Raw genomic sequence first — 7,669 nt, 5'->3', positions numbered from 1 at the left:
CAAAGATATTTGCCTTTTTTTTATATATTTTATATACATTTGTTGTATATTCATGTAATGGTAAAATTCTATTTTAAACAAAAATAAAATATTAATGTATTTTTTATTTAAAAGATCTAAAATTTATAAGGTATCTTATCATACTAGTGTGACCAGGGGTCGATGCAATGTTAAAAAAAAAGGGGGGAAGAGACTCTAGTCAAAAATTTAAAAAAATATATAGGTTAAAATTTAGGTTTTACATGATTTACTTTTCATTTCCCCCGTTACATTTTTCCACGGGCCCCCAATCCCAATCGAAACCATTACTCTAACCAAAAAATCTGTTGAAATCAATAAAAAAAACCAAAAAAGTTATTCGAAATTGACAAAAACACCAAAAAAATCCTTCGAAATCAACCAAAAGACTTTAAAATTCCCTCGAAAACGTTGTAATTAGGTTAAAAACTCATCGGACGATTTTACGGGTCTTTAGTCTACCTTAAAGGTGACCCCGCTGAACAAAAATCTTGGATCCGCCACTGAATGTGACAATGGATCTCAACACAAACAATTTTCAATTGGTTTCATGTAGTTCAAACGCAGGATTTTAAGAAGTTGTACATATATAAGTTATAAACTTGAATTTTAAGAGATTATACATTAATAAACAGTACATCATTAATAAGTTGTTTTTAAAAGTTTTTACCGAACTCTACATAATATACAATGTATCATGTATGCATTTAACTTGAATTCAGAAGATAAACCACAAGCAAATAATACTATGATGGCAAACACGAGTATCAAGACAACCTCAGTACTATTAAATACGATGTTGGTCTAAAAGAGACAAAAAAATAATAATCACACGTAGTATGATACAAAATGAAGGTATTTAATGAGAAAGAGAATGCATGCAAATTTTCCATCATCAGTTTAGACACATGTTTACAGATTTTCACTTTTATTCAAGTGAAAAGTTGAAAAGTAGGGCATTTGTTGCAAATCTCTTTTATGTTCCTTTTTCTTGCCGACTCAGAAAATGTTTTCAATTCTCTATCCTTGTGAAATGAATCTCCGTATATAATGGAATGTAAAACACGAATTTTTTGATATTTTAATTATACCCGAAAAGAAAACGAAATAATTTCTTAAATCAAGGAGTGATTTGTGCGGGTCCATATCTTTGTATGTGAAAGTGACGTCACAAATTTATTTGAAGTCTCGCTAATATCAATGAGTAAATCTATCTATCTCACACGCACATACATATATATCTATAACCCTAATAAATAAGTAACTTTTGGGACACGTGGCATGTTCCTGTGTGGCAGTTATTAAGTTTTCCCGCCTAAAACATGTATCTAGACACAATTTTCACTTACGGTTCAAATAGGTCTATTTAAGTGACATGTGTCCCTTTGGACGGTTAATTTGCGACGGTTATTAATTTTTTCCGCCTAAATAAATATGTGTCTAGAAACAATTTTAAAAAATAATCTTCCCGCCTAAACATGTGTTTAAAAACAATTTTAAAAAATAAAGTACAAGTGTGCACTCCGCATCAAAATAAACTCATGTACAATAAGAACTCTTACTGTACATGCAGAGCTTTCTTACTGTACATGCATAGCTCTTACTGTGCATGCGGAGCTCTTACTGTACATGCAGAGCCTCTTAGTGTAGTCCTTAGGACTTAGTCTTTTGAAGGGGGCTGGACCAAGAGCTCTCATGTAGAATATATCAAGAGACAGAGCTCTTACTCAAGAGATGGGTGTCTCATATACAGAGCCCGTGTTGTATTCTAAGGATGATCAAGGCCTAAACATGTGTCTAAAAACAATTTAAAAAAATAAAGTACAAGTGTGCACTCCGCATCAAAATAAACTCATGTACAGTAAGAGCTCTTACTATTCATGCAGAGCTCTTACTGTACATGCAGAGCTTTTACTGTACATGCAGAGCCTCTAACTGTACATGCAGAGCCTCTTAGTGTAGTCTTTAGGACTTAGTCTTTTGAAGGGGGCTGGACCAAGAGCTCTCATGTAGAAGACATCAACTATTACTCAAGAGTTAGGTGTCTCATATACAGAGTCCATGTTGTATTATAAGGAAGATCAAGGCCTAAACATGTGTCTAGAAACAATTTTTAAAAATAAAGTACAAGTGTGCACTCCGCATCAAAATAAACTCATGTACAGTAAGAGCTCTTACTGCGCATGCAGAGCTCTTACTGTACATGCAGAGCCCCTTACTGTACATGCAAAGCCTCTTAGTGTGGTCCTTAGGACTTAGTCTTTTGAAGGGGGCTGGACCAAGAGCTCTCATGTAAAAGACATCAACTCTTACTCAAGAGTTAAGTGTCTCATATACAGAGCTCATGTTGTATACTAAGGAAGATCAAGGCCTAAACATGTATCTAGAAACAATTTTAAAAAATAAAGTACAAGTGTGCAAGCCGCATCAAAATAAACTCATATACAGTAAGAGCTCTTACTGTACATGCAGAGCCTCTACATAGTACATGCAGAGCCTCTTAGTGTAGTCCTTAGGACTTAGTCTTTTGAAGGGGGCTGGACCAAGAGCTCTCATGTAGAAAACATCAAGAGACAGCGCTCTTACTCAAGAGTTAGGTGTCTCATATGCAGAGCCAGTGTTGTATTCTAAGGAAGATCAAGCCCTAAACATGTATGTAGAAACAATTTAAAAAAATAAAGTACAAGTGTGCATTCCGCATCAAAATAAACTCATGTACAGTTATATTTCAGAGTTATTTCAAGAGTACAGGTTTGAAGTAGGATCGTACTTTCGATGATCATTCATATATGTAAGATAAGTTTCTGACATGATTTAATTTTTCAAATTATCCCGTGTAATACACGGGATCGAACCTAGTACACACACACACACACATATATATATATATATATATATATAGAGAGAGAGAGAGAGAGAGAGAGAAATATGGGTGGTTTTGTTTACAAACCATTCTAGTTTAATGAATATTTCGATTGTTTTTTAATATAAAACAAAATGAACTCTGATAATCTTCCATAACATTCAAATAATAATAAATTAACTCTCATCATTTCTATAAATATCTCAACTAATTGGTTTGTATAGTTTGTACTAATAGTTCTAAAGAAAAACACATTTCTCTTAGGTGGCGTTTGATTCACAGATTATTTTTTTATGGAATGAAATATGTTAAAGGAATTTGATTTTGAAGAAATTGGAATGAAATAGAATGTTGTCAGGTTTGACCACCTGTTTGGTTGACAGACATTTGAATGAAATATGTTAAATAATTGAAATCTGTCTGTTTGGTTCACATAATTTAGCTTTGAAATTGGAATGAAATATTGGTAATGACCAAAATGTCCTTTGTTGAAAATTTTATTTTTTTAAACTAAAAATAATTTAATAAAATATTTATTTAATATGTAAAACAAAATAAAGTACACAACCCAAATGTCCAAACTACATTACTAAATCAACGGTGGTCGGCAGTGGTTCATATTAGTGGTAGTCCACGATGGTTCAAATCAATGGTTCTCAGTGGTTCACATGGGGTGGTCGGTTGTGGTTCAGATCGATGGTGGTCCGCGGGTGGTTCAGATGGAGGTGGTCAGATCAACAATGGCGCGGTGGTTGTTCAGATCAGTGGTGGTCGGCGGTATCCGACGGTGATTCAGATCGGTGGTAGCCACCGATGGTCGGCAGTGGTTCAGATTGATGGTGGTATGTGGTGCTTCAGGTGGCGGTGCTTCAGATCGATGGTGGTCCGTGGTGGTTCAAATGGCCATGGTCGACAGTGATTCAAATATGTGGTGGTTCAAATGGCGATGGTCGATAGTGGTTCAGATCCGTGGTGGTCTATGGTGGTGATCAACGGTGGTTCAAATCGACGGTGGTTTAAATTGGAGGTGGGCAACGGTGGTTCATATCAGCGGTGGTTGAGATCGGTGGTGGTTCAAACCGGTGGTAGTCAACGGTGGTTCATATGTGATGGTCGGCGATGGTTCAGATGGCGGTGGTCGACGGTGATTTAGATTGAAGTGGGTCGAAGGTGGTCGACGATGACCATATTAGATTTTATGAGATTAGGATATATTGGTTAAGGGCATATTTGTTATTATGAAAATAGAGAATTTCATTACATAAAAAAACCATGTAGTTGCTAAGTAATGTTAAATTCATTTATTTTTGGAATTTCTAGGATTTTAAAGATTCCTCTCGTGAAAAAGAATGAACCAAACGAGGCAATTGAATTTGTTCAATAGAATTCAACATTTCAATTCCACCACATTCATTCAGAATTTGCGAACCAAACGCCCCCTTAGGGTCCATTTTGTTTGCGGGAATGAAATGGATTTGGATTTCAAATCCATTCCACTCATCTTTGGTTTGCATGATTGTTCGGATTTGAAATCTTATAATTTATCTGGTTCCATAAATATTCATAATCTGGTATTTTGATCAAAATAAATGAACTCTCATCATATTTTACAACAATTTTGATCATAATAAATAAACTTTGACCATTTCGTCAATATTTTGATTGTTTTTTAATATAAATATTGACCATGGTATGTGGGGAAAAAATGTTAAATCAAACAACAAGGAAACTTCATTTTAATATATAAGATTTTTTTTAAAATATATAAAATTTTAATTCTATGTATAAAATAAAAATCCTACAAAATACTAACCAGTTAAAAGCATCAAAATTTGAAACAAGGGAGGGATGAAGAAGTATACCTAGAGGTCTTTTTCAAAAAGCTATTAGCAAATTTTTATTTGACATTCCAAAAACATAATTTAGCAGAATAAATAATAATTCAGTATGAACGTAAGATTTATGTAGTGATCATTGAAAGCGCATTGAGGACATTTGAAGAACGTTATGTGTTCATGGGAGACTAAAAATTCGGGAATGGTTTAAAGAGGCTAAGATGGAGGGTGTATATCATCATAATGCAAAGAGGGAAATCATTATTATCCTTCATATACCGAACCCATCTAGTATGCAAACATTGGTGAAAAAGGGTGGTGAGGTATAGTATGTTTCCGATGCAAAACTCGTGAATTTGTGCTCAACTCAGTGCTTATGATATAATGCAAGTATTTAGTATAATGGAGGGGTCGAAAAGAAGCCGTAAGACCGTCAATTTGAGAGAATTCGTGATAAATGGGTGTTATGATAAACAAAGGAGAGATCCTTGAACTAAGAGAACGTATTTTTATCCAAATGGTGTTTAAATGCAACTTATCTATACTATATTATAAAGCATTTGACATAAACACCCACTGTTTATTAATGCATAAAATATTGTTTATTAATGCATATTACTTAAAACTTAAGATTACAAGTAAATTATGCGTAAGTACAAGTTATTAAAGCTCCATATCTGAATTCGTGTAACTAACTGCAGATAMACATAATCAAATACATGATAAACATCTCATTTTAAATATAAAAAATCTAAAATATAATTAGGATAATCATTGAGTTATAACAAAACAATTAATTATTATCTTTATAAAAATTATATTATTAAACCAAATATAAATTAATTCGTTTTTAAATTTTAATTATATTATAATAAAATTTTGAATCAAAGAAATTACATAAAAACGAGAACTTATAGTTAATTTAATACTAATATCACTTGTTTTTTAAAAAAATTTATGATATCTTCAAATTTATATTTCATTCAAAAATAAAAACATTTTTTTTCTCAGAACCACATAATATCATAATATTGACAGGGCCGGTCCTAAGATTTTTGATGCCCTGTGCGAAAATAATAAAAAATGCCCCTAAGCCTATTTTTGTAAGTCAATAAAACAATGAAATATGCGATTTTTTAAAGAGTTTATAACATATTCAAACTAAGTACCTCATTCTGATGTTGATTTTTATTAACTATAATTTAAAAAAAATACAATGGAGGAACCAAAACCCCGAATACAAAATATAAAATGATAAAATGATAAATCCTGGATTAAGATCGTGTTTTCTTCTTTTCCAGTTTTCCCTTTTCCAAATTGAAATTAACAAAATAAAAACTTTATTTCAATATATGGAACTTAAAAGACAAGCAAAAATATAATTAGTTTTTAAATAAAATAGTAAATTAGATCCAAATTGTTGTCATAGTAAGCAAAAAGTAAAACTTAAAAGTTATAGGTCTGACGACTAAAGGCTAAACGCTTATCTGTTAGCAGCTTAATAAGTTTAATGGAACTAACAACTTATTCACTCAACTCTCAACTAAGCATGACTCTTTCGTAGTGGCTTAATGATATAGAAAATGACTTATCCAGTAAACTTCTAGGAGGAACTTTATAGAAAACAATTTTTTTTGCCAAACATGTTCCTTTCAACTAAAAAAACGCTCTTTACATCTATGAAAAAACTCTCCCAAACAAAAACTTTTTCAATTTATATAAACAGATTAATTCATACAAACAACTTCATACAAACAACTTTATACAAACAAAAACTTTTCCAACTTTTTCCAACGATATGCATTCAATATTCATCACTACTAAGCCTTGTGCCTGTTTTTATAGTTAAAGCTCAGTGGTCAAATTCTCAAATTATTAAACTCAAAACTAGTAATAAAGGATAATTTGATGCCCCTTTAGGCTTTGATGCCCTGTGCAGCCGCACGGGCTGCACGTGGCCAGGCCCGGCCCTGAATATTGATAGACCCAAAATATAAAACGAAACATTAAAATCAATATGTATTTCGCTGTATTGCGCGAGTACCCTTCTAGTGGTTTAAAAGGGAAATAGGGGGCGTGCCAAGTAATTAACATTTATAAGTCATTAGGTACAAGAGATGCTTAAACGTTTGAGATATATCTGATGTACAAAAATAAATATTTTGAAAGTATGTTATCCAAAATAGGTATTGTAACAAATTACATTCCATTTTCATTCCATTTGCCCTAAATAAATTATACAAGCATATTTTTAAAATTCTAATCAACTATACAAGCATATTTTTACATTCCATTTTTAACATAATTTTATACAAGCATATTTTTAAAATTCTAATCAATTACACTTACATTTATATCTAAAACGCTGCAAATCAAATTTTAAGGTCCTGTTTGGTTTGAAGGAATGAAATAGATTTGGGAAAATTTGCATTTCAAATCTATTTCAATCTCATATTTGGTTTGTTGAATTGTCCAAATTTCAAATCCTTCTAACATAGAATTTTAAAATCCTTAGGAACTGCTCGGGATTTGAAATCCCTAGGATTTTGTAAGATTGTATGCAATAAGGTTTTAAAAAATGTTAAAAACAATTGTTTTGTAATAATCGATTAATAAAAATGTAATTCAATTATTTTTATAATTTTTTCTATAAATTATTTATAAATAATGAAATCCAATTCCATTTCAAATCTTACAAACCAAATACACCAATAATTTCAAATCCATTCAAATCCAGATGCCTCCATAAAATCTAATTCATTAGAAACAATCCTGCAAACCAAATGGATCTTAAGAGTATCAAAAGATTATGGTGCCATATCATTGTTTGTGTTTGTTCTTTTATAATTAAGTAGATTTTAGATTTGGTCCCTAACGTTTGTCACTTATAACGGAACTCATCCCTAATCTTCATTTATTCCGCATATGTCAATGACGTTTGTAAAACCGCTCG

This window comes from Cynara cardunculus (genome assembly GCF_001531365.2).
Source record: "Cynara cardunculus var. scolymus isolate 2C chromosome LG 2, CcrdV1, whole genome shotgun sequence".
Taxonomy (NCBI): Eukaryota; Viridiplantae; Streptophyta; class Magnoliopsida; order Asterales; family Asteraceae; genus Cynara; species Cynara cardunculus.
The sequence above is the reverse complement of the archived record's forward strand: the minus strand, read 5'-3'. Positions refer to the sequence as shown.